This window comes from Nilaparvata lugens, chromosome 4 (genome assembly GCF_014356525.2).
Source record: "Nilaparvata lugens isolate BPH chromosome 4, ASM1435652v1, whole genome shotgun sequence".
Lineage (NCBI taxonomy): Eukaryota > Metazoa > Arthropoda > Insecta > Hemiptera > Delphacidae > Nilaparvata > Nilaparvata lugens.
The window spans coordinates 33,704,709-33,717,210 of record NC_052507.1 but is presented as its reverse complement, the minus strand read 5'-3'; the positions used below and the strand labels follow the sequence as shown (position 1 = coordinate 33,717,210).

At 33.3% G+C, this 12,502-nt stretch overlaps 1 long non-coding RNA gene across 1 annotated transcript; it reads left to right on the top strand.

Annotated features, from left to right (window-relative positions):
* Positions 1 to 1,189: 1,189 nt before the first annotated feature.
* On the top strand, positions 1,190 to 2,381 carry LOC111044958. Its single transcript, XR_002605673.2, has 2 exons — positions 1,190 to 1,510; positions 1,976 to 2,381. It is a non-coding gene; the product is annotated as an uncharacterized LOC111044958 (long non-coding RNA).
* The last annotated feature ends 10,121 nt before the right edge of the window (positions 2,382 to 12,502 follow it).

Genomic DNA, 12,502 nt, shown 5'->3' with positions numbered 1-12,502 from the left:
TCATTTTCTCACTCCCTCTCTATCCAACTCATTCATTTCCCTTCTCCATGACCAGCAAGCGTACAACAAACTCTTCCCTGAACAATTCATGTCCTTTCCATCACAAACTTCAGAATGAGTTGCACACTTTGTAAATAAATCATGAACGAGTATCCTCGAATTTTATATACTTATCCCGGTGGTGTATTTAGCTTCGAGCTTTTTTTATGTTTCAGTTCAATGAAGAACCTTATATTCGGTTAGGGTATTCAAAATAGGAGAAGAAGGGATTATCTTACCACGTAATTCAGTTGGGCTATTTAGAGAAGGTTCTAACTTTTTGTCTTGGAAAAAAGGATAATTCATTTTGATAAATAATGGTATTCAACTATGGTTTTCAACAAATTTGATGCACTTCTGGACATTAAATACCCAATAACTCGAAAACTACTGGTCGAATATCAATTTCAAGAGTATTGTTGGAAAGAGAAAAACATTTCAAACAAGAATAATGTAATTTTATTTGTTGTAAGATATTTTGTAGTTTTTTATTAGGGCTTAAACTTGAAAAAATGCTATTCTTCAAACTCAAAGTGAAATTATTTCAAACCGTTTTTTCTGGGGTTTTCTCTGGGTGATTATAGTGGTTTCAATATTTCAAAAACTTCTCCATTTCATAAGCTTTCGAATGAGAATAAATTTGGAAAGGTAAGTTCCATGATAAAGTGTTCAAAACTAATATCTGGAATGAACACCTTCAAAATGAGGAAATTCACAAACAGCAAGCATCAAGTGGTGATCCTAGGGTGAAATCACCTGATTTCTCTCTGACAATATTCACAAGTTTTAATCAATATTTTAACATTCTACAATGATATGACTTTTTTAATAACTTGCATTATTTCCTGTACCATAAATCCTGAATAAGATAACAAGAAGTATATGTTTCAGCCTATTTTCAGTATAGTTTTCAGTGTGCTTTCCAGTTAATTGCCAAAGTTGATACATATGGCAATTAGAGAAATGTTCGCGATCATTATCATGAAATTCACCTTGATTGAGTACTCAAACATGTTATTGGTGTATGGAAAGTGTGAATGCAATTCAAGAGAGGCAGAGAGAGTATACAGGAGACGTTTTCCTAACCGAAAACACCCATCTCATAACACGTTTTGTACCAAAATTAAATTCTTATTAGTTAACTATAATTTTAATTCCGTAATTTGAATAATTATTATCGAATTTTGTCTGTTTATGATTCATAAAAGATTTATACTTTTGTATTTTGTTTTGCAAGTTGGCAAAACTGCTGTTGAACAGCTGGACTGTTACTCTGTATTCTAGACTGAAGGCTTCATCAGTCGTCACTCACTACTACTTTTGGATTTTGGCTTGGTCTGACTCAAAAACTTGAGAAATGGTTTCTGCATATCGTTCAGTATATCTTCCAATATGAATTAATTTTGCCAAAATAGGCTTAGGCCTTCTTCACTTTATGTTTTGATTGAGTCTTGTTTTTAAACCCAGATGGGTAAGTTTAAAACCTTTTTCTAAAGTTGTAGATCCTGAATTAGCTTGTAGATTTTTATCACTTCCTCATGTACAATGTCATTGATATTAATTTTAATATTTTGTTATATTTTTTTATATTCTGATCTTTATACCAAATTCATTTAATGTATTTTATTCTCATTATCTGAAGTTAAATTTATGAAACGTTATAGTTTTTCTGCTTTATGACTGGACCTAACCTGTTCTACTGTCTAATGACCTAATTATCAGTTATTTAATTTTTCATTATTTTATTTCTGTTTGTCTCACCTTTATAATGTCTCCAAATTTATCTCATTTTCTGAGAATCTCGCTCTCAATTCAATATGTATCTTTTCTATAATTGTTACCTACTGATTCTACAATCCCAACATAGCTATCTTGTTTTAACAAGTACCTAATAAGTTTGTAAGTAGTATTATCAGTTTGCTATTTGTCCATACAGGGTTTTTGATTTATGTTAAATATAATTATATTGAAGATGTCGTGAAACACTACCGGCTTGTACAAAATATCTAATTACTGGACCATGGAATTTGAGTAACCTGGACTAAACATCATGAAGACACAACACTGTATTGTATCTACGACATATTTTTCTACTGAATTCCAGTAAGCTGCATCATCAGATTTCTACATTCTCTTCAACTACATATTCTCTTCTCTTTGCAAATTAATAACTTGGAAATTTTTCATAATGTCGAGGGAAATATAAAAGGGGTAGCGTTATTTTCTAAATTTAAAACTATATCAATCTTTTGTAATTCTGTACTTTGTAATACTATCTTAGTTTCTTCTCAATTTTCATATTTGTTTCGAGGAATATATATTATTTTCTTGACTCTCTCAAATTTGGATTTTCTTAACCTAACTTCTTTCATGATATTGAGCTGCTGGCATGATCCGCCGACTCTGGGGTTCATTGCATTCTTCCTCTTGTTTGCAATTAGTTTATTATTAAACTGGTTGTAACATTTTTCAAGATTGACAAATGTCAAGATGGTAAGGGTCTAGGATCAGTTTCAAGGTACGAGAGGCCCGTCTAAATTTCTGAAGCTCTTGAGAATCTTATTCTGAAGTATTTCGACCAGAATCCTCGATCCAGCATCCGGCGGGCCGCTGGGATATTGGATGTTTCAAGAATGATAGTTCAAAGAATATTGAAGAACAATAACTTTCGACCATTTCATGATACCCCAGTTCAAGAGTTGAATGAACTTGATACTGTTTCAAGGATGCAGTTTTGCCGATGGATATTAGCACAAGATTGTATTTTAAACATTTTATGGACAGATCACAGATAAAAGTACGTTTACAAGAACTGGTGCTGTAAATTTCCACAATAACTTCTCCACATACTTGGACCTTCTATTTTCCCTGCAAGAATAAATGGTGAATTTTCTATGGACTTGCCGGCTAATGAGCTTCACGAATCGATGGAAGACGTGCCTCTCAATTTGAGGCAGAATATGTGGCTCCAGTTGGATGGCTGCCTCCCTCATTACGCTAGAAACGTCCGTGGGTGGTTTTATAACAATTATGCTGGGCAGTAGACCCGTAAGTTGGCCACCACGCTCATCTGATCTCACTCCAATAGACTTCTACTTTTGGGGGGTTGTGAAAAGTATAAAGTTTACAGAGAACCTGTAGAGACCAGGGAGAAACTGATTCTCAGAATTCGATTGACGTTTAAACTAATAAAGAGTGAAACCAACGAAGTGAGACAGGCAACTCGAAGCTTGATGAACGGCAGAAGAAGTTGCACAAAGAGAAATTGAGGCTATTTTGAATTCCTGTAAGCAGTGAGCATGACATGTAACTTGATTATCATCTAAATGATTGCCATTAGTTTTTTTCAATTCTGTCATTCATCTACTTTGAATTATTATTCTATAAATAAATTTTGTTGGATCTTGTAAAAGTGCATGATTAATTTTTACTTTCCTTGCCCTACTACCATAGGTAAGGAAAGTATTGCTTTCCAAAAAAAATTAAGGTACCCCAATTTCAAGTTTTCTATACGTTTCAAGGTCCCCTGAGTCCAAAAACATGATTTTTGGGTATTGGTCTGTGTGTGTGTATGTGTGTGTGTGTGTGTGTGTATGTGTGTGTGTGTGTATGTGTGTGTGTGTGTGTGTGTATGTGTGTGTGTATGTGTGTATGTCTGTGAACACGATAACTCCATTCCTATAAGTTGTATAGGAATGCATGAGGTAGGTAGGAACACGGTTTTTACTTTTTCTTCTTCCATATACCGTGGGTAGGTAGAGCAGTTTATAAAAAGAACACAGTCATAGTCAAGATATTTCATCTGTAGAACAGCTGTTTTGACGAATTTCAAAAAAATCATCGAATTTCACAATTTACATAAAGGAAAAAGTACTCTGAAAACAATTTTATATACACATATACGGTAGTCTGATCGTAGTTGCAAATATGTTGCCGTCAATCGTCATTATGCTATTCCCCTAAATTATTCTCGTTTGATAATGACGCTTAGGTTTATTTAGCGAACTATATTAGAAATTTCAAGGTAGGGTTATAAAAAGGGCACTTTGTTCCGTGGATGTTTTTTTTACAAGAGAAATATTTGATCAAAATAAGGGGAAAGGTTTTTAAGCGAAAATAGATGTAAAATTTTAAATAGTTCAATGAGCAAGGAAAGTTGTGTGAGTGTACCACACCAGATTTTTATATAGGATTTAGGCTATATGCTACAGAAAATAATGCAATAATCAGGTGATTTCACCCTTAGGGAAATAATGCAAGTTATTGAAAAAGTCATATCGTTGTAGAATGTTAAAATATTGATTAATATTTGTGAATATTTTCAGAGAGAAATCAGGTGATTTCACCCTAGGATCACCACTTGATGCTTGCTGTTTGTGAATTTCCTCATTTTGAAGGTGTTCATTCCAGATATTAGTTTTGAGCACTTTATCATGGAACTTACTTTTTCGAATTTATACTCATTCGAAAGCTCATGAAATGGAGAAGTTATTGAAATATTGAAACCACTATAATCACCCGGAGAAAACCCGTGAAGAAACGGTTTGATATTAATAAAAAACTACAAAATATCTTACAACAAATAAAATTACATTAATCTTGTTTGAAATGTTTTTCTCTTTCCAACAATAGTCTTGAAATTGGAATTCGACCAGTAGTTTTCGAGTTATTGAGTATATTTAATGAGCAGAAGTGGGCATATTCTGAAAATATCGAAAAATCGATATAACTCGAAGACTAAGGTCGATAGGAAAAAAGTTTACTGAACAGTTTTTGTGAGAAATGTCGAGTAGAATCTATGGTCAACGGCTGTTACAACATTGGTGGGACACTCTGTATAATATACATATATAATATACATTATCTGTATGCGACCGGATCTCAAAAACGGCTCTAACGATTCTCACGAAATTTGGAACATACCAGGTTTATGATATAAAAATTCGATTGCACTAGGTCTGATCCCTAGGAAAACTCGCTGAACGACATTAAGAGGATAATTCATCTTTGGAAAAAAGCTGATATTTTCGTCGTTTTTTGATATGAAAATGAGTGAGCGAGTGCGTCTGTGGAAAATCAAAATATCTCATCCCCGAAATTCAAAAGCTGACGTAAAGCCAAACTGTAAAATATAAACACGACCCAAACGATGAAGAAACCTTGTGGGTTTGTAAGGTGAAATTAATTATAATTAATCTAAAATAATAATCATATTATTATATATTTCAAAATAGAAATATATTTTTGTGATGTTTCCAAATTCATCAAATAGTTAAATTTCCTTTTAATTCTTCAACATTCTTCGCAGATGCACACAGCTGTTGGTTGGCCACTGTATGAGTAGTATTTTGTTTCAAGTGGTGAGAAATAGTATTAGCCGTTTTCATCTAAATACCGTGGTATTAGCAATGACCATAAATTTTCAGTGTTCATAGTGTATGAATAACATTCCTTTTTTGGATAGTAGAATTAAAAGTAATTCTTAAGTGAAAACTTCATCATATTATATTATAGTTGTGAATTTTGGGCTAAATTTTTACTCTAAAGCCGCGTTTACACTAAAGTTATCAAAAATGTTAATAACTTAATCCTTATAGATTCTATTACATTGAACGGAACTTGACAAACGCCAACTATGTGTACTTGATTATTATGTGTATGATAAGTTATGTTCAATCTAATAGAAACTATAAGGATTTAAGTTATTAATAACTTTGGAGTAGTCGCAGCTTAAAAAGTCAAAAATAGTAACTAGATGCTATTAGTGTAGAATAGTAGATGGTAAATTAACAAATATTGTAACAAACATAGTATATCATTCTATAAACTATAAATAGACGGTATTTTAATTTACTTTTTCGTTTTAAAATGTGAATACTTTTGTACTCCAGAGCGAAGCTCGGTCCCCCGATATTGATGTAATACCTTGTACTGTATGTACAGTGAGAATTTACTTTTGTAATAATACTTTATTACATTCATACAATGCCTTATTACAATGTACAGTGGAGGGATTCCATTCACATAAAATGATTGATACATTTCCATAAAGCTATCACCTTTTTACATTAAGTCCACTTATCATTCAGATATACATATATTGCAGAACTAAGAATCAATTTTAGAATGCTCTGAATAATTAGAGGAATTTGAAATCAATTAATCAACTTTTTGTGTATTCTGTAATATAACTTATTACTTATCTGACAATTGGTCTATCAATCCATTTAATTTCTCAGGATTATTTATTGTCTCTTCAAAGATATTGTATCAAATCAAAATGTTCTGTTCTCTGGAGGGTTTGATGGCAGTAAATAATTTCTTGAACATTTTGAGAGGAAAAATTCGGTTAGTTTTGAACTTTGCTTTTTGTTGGCGGCTCAAGTCATTTATCTTCTTCATAATACGAGTCTAGAGCCAAAGGAAGGTGTTAAAGTCTTTCCGAAAGAGTGTCTCAGAACCAACGATCGATTAGAATCTAACGCCTGTGATTTGTTGAGTTTAGAGACTTTGGACGCTTTTTGCGACTTATGGCGATGAAGTTTTCAGTTTGCTAACTTTACTTTGGTGTTTTTCTGTTCCTCATGTAATAGTTTTCTTCTTTGTGCAACCCGTAAAGCCTGATTGTGGAGCTGAATCTCAGTTCTATATTGTTCTAGAGATTTTCACAATCCAAGTCGATCACTGTGACTGTGATGACACAACTAATCAAATAAATAAAATAAATAAGATGAATCGAACTAAGTAATCAAGAACTGAATAGAATGAATCGAAAGCTGAATAGATATACAAATAAATAATCTTGAACCCTCAAAATGTGATTCAATACAGTGTTTCGTAGTGAATTATCAATATTTATCATCGAACAAGGGTCAGACTTTTTCAAAAGTTGACCACTAGATTGTATTGTATGGTATTTATTATTTATTCTTCATTCCTTACAACAGGTTCATCATTTAAATGAGAGGAAGAGGAAAAATAAGATAACCTTGTGCTATTAACTTTCTTCTTCAGATACTGTTGCTGGTGAGATATAAATGCTGATTAGGGTCGTCTTTACTCCTCTGATTGGTTCTCGAAGCTTTGCATTCAGCTGGCATTCAATCACTGTTAACATTGGATGGACTTTCCTGCATCGATAAATAGGCCGGTTTACCGTATATTATCTATAATGTCATAATCTTTTAACATTGAATATGGAAATTGAAAATTTTCCTATAGGCTAAATGTAACATAAGACATTAACATAGCATATTTCAATACAGTACTGTGATGATTTTGAAGATAAAAGAGCGGCAACCCACCAGACATTTGATTTTGAATATTTAAGTAGGAGTAGGACTAAGTTATATAATTTCAACTTATTTTTTAAATGTATCAATTATAAATTATAAATATTATTATTAATCATGAACATAATATAGCAAATTCAAATTAACTTGAGAAAAAAATGGAGAGTTACATTACTATTATCTGTGAACACAAATATACTAAGTCAGTAAGCTTTCATGTTACTGTACAGTACATTTTTTGATTATCGTAATTGTCTAACATTACTTTCCCAAGTTCCATAACAATCTTGGGAAATAGACGAGGCTCACTGGATATTATAAAGAAGATCATATCTAAGAAAATATTCTCCACCAAGTGAATGATTGCGATTTTAATTAGAATCTCATAATAAGCCTCATTATAAAATTCTAACATCCGGCGGCGGTAAAAAATAGTTCCAATGGCCAAACTGTTTGTACAGTGTAGTAACAAGGTGTCATGAATCTTGATCCAATCACAGTAGCTGCAATTCACTAGCTCCTCTATGTAAAGTTTCACTCACCCTCATGAAATTTTCCAATTTTCCGCTCTATGAGCTTGCCCCTGAATAATAATTGATTTAGAGTGGATGGTCGGCACGGTGTGCTGAGCGTATGGTGCTGCATTCACCAGCTTCTTTCCATCTACAGTTTCCTTATTAGAAAATATCTTACATTCAGAAACTTTACTGAAACCCAAAAATAAGTAGATGTTATCAAGCATGAATTGAACTTACTTTCCAATGGATAAGGATTTTACATTTTATGTGAGCATTACTAATGATTACCATGTTTTGTTGGCACCATCAACTTTCCACATCATAGCTTGAAGTACAGTACTTCATGTATATCAGCATTGTGCATATTCCTATTTAATACGTAATCACTCTTTGAAACAAAGGTACAAGAAAACTTATGAAATTTTTGTCAGCTTTGAATTTTCTGTAATTCAATATCCTAAGAAATCTATTCAAAGAAAATGTTGGATGAAATAACTAGCCAACAAGCTAATACTATTATTTAGAAGGTTTAACCATTGACAATTGACAAACTATTATCATAGGATATTTTGTCCTGTATTGTCTTTGCTTTATGACTGTATCATCAATGTATTGTCAACTACAGTGTACACTTTCTAATTGGTTCGTCAGTAAAATGTAGCGATAATATCATTATATGGATGAACATTTTTACAATTTGTTGATAATAATTATGACTTCATTAATTAAATATTGGTGGGCAAATAGGTGGACGTGTTCAAGACTTATAATTCACTGCTCTATAGAGTCTAGACAAATAAAGATAAATAGGAATTTGGAAAGGGGCTGGACCGGCCTGGTGGGGAAAAAATGAAAACAGAAACGAGTGCAGTTTTGAGATTGAAAAGCGATGATAGCCACCCACCACTAATGGTAGCGATTGGTGGTTGATGGGAGATGGAGACGTGGATTAGGTATCAGGAGAGGGGACTTGGAAAACTGGTAAGCTCTCAGCACTTTCCTTCGAGGATAAGCCGGAAATATTTACTGCCAATTTTCAAGAGGCGTTCCTTATCCGAACTTCAGCCAGCTCTGAATAATTGTTGCGGCCTTAAGCTATCAATCGATTATTCAATGAATTCCCCTAGATTTGCGAGAGAGATTTGTGTGACTATCGACCTCCTCGATTATCCTGAGAATATGAGATGATATTATAGGATAAATTATCAAAACTCATTCCGTAGGATACTGAGATAAAAACGAATGAGTGAATTTGAAATTTGAAATTCATAAATTGATCCTTCATTTGTTATAGGAGTTAATAATATTACTACTACCTATTAAGTGAGTCTTAAGAGCTGAGCACATAGAGATGTAGAATTTTCCATGATAAATGACAGAATGTTTCTTACTAGAGATGTTTCATTTTAACACAAACCCAGGCTTACAATGTTCAAGAAGCTCAAGGCATCATATCTGGATCATCATTAACTAAAGATGATGCCTTATAAACATCCAAACCCTGGGTTTTGTAGAAATAGTATCTTCATTAGAGAAGGCAACATATTATAATGTTTTATTTCTTCATGAGTTTTGTAAATTCAAAAGGCAATTCTAAACAGTTCCATCTGCAATGTTATAGTTGTGAGGTTTATTTCTTAATCAATTTCAAATTCATTGATTCCATATAAAATGATCTCAACATTAAAGCCTACATTTCTGGTAAAAGATTCTTTGAATTTTTTGCGAAGAACCAATTATCCAACCAGCTTGATCCCATCATTTCACACCACTCGTTTTCGTCCTTTGAAGATTAATGAATGATAGGTTTTATGAGAGCAATTTACGTAGAATTGGTGAAAAAATAATGTCTGCGATTGATGAAATCATTCTAATACAATAAACAACATGGCTGACATGTAATTGTTATTTATTCTCATAATGTCCGCATAAGTCGTTGAATTGTGTGTGGATAAGGGTAAATAGGTGAGTGAGTGGAGACATCTGCTGTAAGAAGAAATTTACATAGAATGCAAGGTGTGGAAAGGGAATATAACCCATGATAGGTGTTTCTAACATCGTTTCTAACGGTGTAACTATGGCAGACTGAAGAAGCTATCAAGTTTCAGACTCCGTCAGTCATGGATCATGGATCTTTCCTTAGAGAAAAGAAAGTCTCAATAGATCAAATTTATAGAAATGTTCGAGTGAACGATGGAAGGGAGTTGATTTATCACTAGAAGACATGACAACAAATGATGGAAATGTGTAGCATGTGAATGATGAAGAGCATCAGTATATCACAAAGATTGAAATAGCTTGGATTCTATCTGATGAACAAGAGTTTATATTAAAAACATAGCCTGTTTGAAGTTGAATTACAGACAATTATTATCGTTAGTGCTCCCTAGCGTAGCAAACCTGACCTACTCAAAATAATATCCTCAGGAATTATTTTTCACCTTCAATCCGGCCCTGTTGATTTTAATTACCGTGACCATTTTGGTACTTTGGTCCTTTTGTTAAAGGTCTCCATTTACCAGTTTGTTAGATAAACGAGTCATTCGGACAAGTATAACTTGAACCATACAGTTGTGATGTAGTGCTTTGCTGACCTGTACTGTATTACTCACATGGGAAATCTTAGCCGGGAAGATGTGGACGGGAATCTGGTGGAAGAATGGAGGATAGTGTTGATGGTGATGAGCCGATAAGAGCTGTGCATTGCACTTGACTGCATGCCGAGTGCCGACAGACTCACCGCATTCTCATTTCACACCCAATCAACTGAACGGAATGCACATTAAGCACAGCCAGCGTCTATTTGTCTTCTGCCAACGTTATTGGCTTGCATAGGAAGCGGGGAAGCCGATGTTATAGGTTATAATGTAGTGCCTGTAGTGTTGTAGGGACATGGATTTGTATTGTCGACACTCCATCTGCACAGTAAAGCCACGATTATCCACGATTGTTTTGCAAGTGCAGTGCGGTTATCTATAGAGAGATTCTCTTGACTGTCAAAACTGTCCATGCGTACAGGGAAGCTTCCCTTGCATGAGAGTATTTATTGTCAAGAGAATTAAATGTATATAATATTCATAATTGTATTTTTATTATTATTATTATTATTAGTTGGATAAGATTGATTGATATTTTCTAGGGAAAAATATGAAACTATTCAAAACGGATAATAATAATGTTAATGTTAATTCTTGGGGAACAATTTTTTGAAACTGGAATAAATTCCTCTAAAATTGATTTTTCAAAACCAAGTATGACTATGCCATTCAATAAACAATACCTTGATTAATTTATTCCGAAAAGTTCATGAATTCATTTGTCACCAATTCTGAGATAACTCATTCAAAAAATTTTCACTTTAAGCACTCATATATCGAAAAGTAAATATGATAAAAAAGTTTTCCTTGTAAATTTGTTCCATTTTGGTAACTTTATAGTATCCAGATCGAACTACTTTGAAATTTCACAAGAGTAAAATGTTCCCCAAAGCCCGGTGTTATCCCTTAACGGAAACATACAGATAATAATTATCTTATTCTCAACCTCAACCTAATTTGTGGCCTTTCTACTCTATATTACAGTTAACAGAAATTATCACTATTAACTTTTTTGTGAGGGCTACTCGTATTTAACTGGAAATAAAAAAATCAAGGTACCCTTTTTCAAAACTTTATTTAATTAATCACGACATTTTTCGGAATATTACTGTCATTCTTAAGTGAATGAGCTCACTTGAGTGATGTGAGTAAATACAATTTGAGTAATGTGAGTGAACTCACTCGAAAATGGTATTTTAATATGTCGAAACATGTCGTGAGTGATAGAATGACGTTTTTGAGAAAGGGTATTTTGATTTTTTAATTTCCAGATAAATTATCACTAATATTGTTCGTTCATGAAATCATCTGCTCAGATTGATGCAATGTGAATGGATGTTGTTGCATCTCTGGTTCAATTATGATTGCATGCGCCTCCCGTTTCAAACTCGCAGTTTGATTAGTAATGAACGCTCTCAACCACCAGTATCATTGCAAGTGGAGTATAATAATAAAAATGTAATACTGCTGATGTCAGGGTGCAATGGAAGAAATGCTCGACGTTAATTATCAGCGAGATTCAATTAAATAACTTTCGACGTGGCGCTTTTCAATCAGTGCTTCGATATTGTTCGATGACCTACTACCGGTCACTTGGAAGCTTTCTGACCCCTATTCCACCCTCACTCGCTCTTTGCTCTATCTCACATACATTTTCTCACTCCCTCTCATTCACTCTCATAGCGAATAGAATCCAATCGCCTGTCTTTGCGACCATTTTACCGATTTTCCATTATAGCCATACACTAATTCCGGAAGTTCAATCGCTCTTGATGCACTCTATTGCCTGTCTAGCCTTTTACTCAACAATTTAATTGGAATCTCTGTACTTTTGTATCGATCTATCAAGCTGTATCTGTAGATTCATGTTCACTCATTTATCAGTTGATTTTCAACTGAAATACTGTATTGAGTTTGAAAAGTTGAGAGTTCATCTACTGTATTTTGCTTGAATGATGGATAAACTATAGGGAATATTTTTATTGTTATATTATATTATATTATATTGTTATTCATTCAATTTCAACAAAGGTCTTTTTAATTTCTTTTTTTTTAT